This window comes from Octopus bimaculoides, chromosome 14 (genome assembly GCF_001194135.2).
Source record: "Octopus bimaculoides isolate UCB-OBI-ISO-001 chromosome 14, ASM119413v2, whole genome shotgun sequence".
NCBI classification, from domain to species: Eukaryota; Metazoa; Mollusca; class Cephalopoda; order Octopoda; family Octopodidae; genus Octopus; species Octopus bimaculoides.
The window spans coordinates 37873835-37875408 of record NC_068994.1 but is presented as its reverse complement, the minus strand read 5'-3'; the positions used below and the strand labels follow the sequence as shown (position 1 = coordinate 37875408).

Genomic DNA, 1574 nt, shown 5'->3' with positions numbered 1-1574 from the left:
TGTTGTTTGTTTTGCTATTTCTCTCACTCTCTCTATCTATTTTCTCCTTCACTTTATCTGTTTGTTTATCTTTCTCTAACTCTGTTTTTTGTCTTCACTTTTTGCACACCCTCCTATTTTCTTTTGCACACACATATATAGGTACACACACTCATATATAATTTATTTGTATATCTATCTATCTATTTATCTATCTATCTATCTATCTATCTATCTATCTATCTATCTATCTCTCTCTCTATATATATATATATATATATATATATACCTGTGTGTATATATATATATATATATATATATATGTGTGTGTGTGTAAATATATAAGTGGGTATTTATCTGTCTGTCCGTCTGTCTGTCTATGTACACACACATACATGCCCACATATACACATGCTAACATTTTACTCTCCTTCCCACAGCTTACTCTCTTTTCCTAACACCTTAATTCTGTTTGTCTGTCTGACTGTCTCCCCCCCCCCGCCTCACTATACCATCTACTTCTGACCCTTTCAATCCCTCTTACTCAGCCACCTTTCTTAACATATGCATGCACACAGACAGACACACAAACACACAGACACACACACAGAGAAACAAACACATGACACACACACAAACACACTACATGCACACACACACACATGCTCATAAACACACACACATGCTCACAAACACACACATACACACACTCACACAGACAACTCACTTCACACATACGCAAAATACACACATACACACATGTACTTCAACATAAACACACTCAACTCACAACCATTCATATACATGCTCAAATCTTGCTCTCCTTTAATGCTCTCTCAGTTCCTATTGCTCTCCCTCTATCTCTGTCTCTCTGGCTCTCTCATTCTGCTATTCACACATCATAGAGTAAGCAGTAATAACAATGCTGCCACAGAATATAAGCAGCGACAGCGTCAGCAACACCAGCAGCAGCAGCAACAGCAGCAGCAGCACCAGCAACAGCAGCAACAGCAGCAGCAGTAAATGTACAACTTCACATTGGGATACCTACGCTGTATAACATCACATTACGAAAGGATTCGGCACTTTTCTGGGTAAGTATCACTTTCCTCATTTCTGCTTGCTTTTTAAAACCAAAACAAACAAAATCAAAGAGAAGAAACCCCATTGTAAAGCTCCAGAGAGAGCTTGGTCATAATAGCCAAGATAAAGTAAAATTAAAGAACTTGTTAAAACAAACTATAAATTAGGTACAATGTCAATATATTAATTGTACAACTTTCTACCTGTTATTTGCAATACTTTCATGTTTATTCAATGCTCAAACACGCACACTTACATGTGGATATGTATGCTTATATCCTACATACATAAATGTATACATAAATACACACATGCGTATAGATATGTATATATATATATGTACTTTTCAAAGTTTCATTTAGCTGCTTTAGCTAAGGTCAAGCTGGAGCATAGCGTTCATGTATATGTATGCTTATATAAATGTATAAACAAATGTATATGCATGTATGTGTCTGTGTGTATGTGTGTGTATATATATATATATATATATATATATATATATATATATATAT

General features: G+C 35.1%; 1 protein-coding gene across 3 annotated transcripts in view; it reads left to right on the top strand.

The window, feature by feature from the left end:
- Positions 1–589: 589 nt before the first annotated feature.
- The window catches only part of LOC106875856 (protocadherin-18), a 45516-nt gene continuing 44531 nt past the window's right edge, over positions 590–1574 (top strand). For 2 of the 3 annotated variants that reach the window (XM_014924156.2, XM_014924158.2), the window contains exon 1: positions 590–1073. The gene's annotated coding sequence lies outside the window, so the exon portion shown is untranslated. The remainder of the gene's footprint in view (positions 1074–1574) is intronic. The other variant, XM_014924155.2, reaches the window with a different exon arrangement.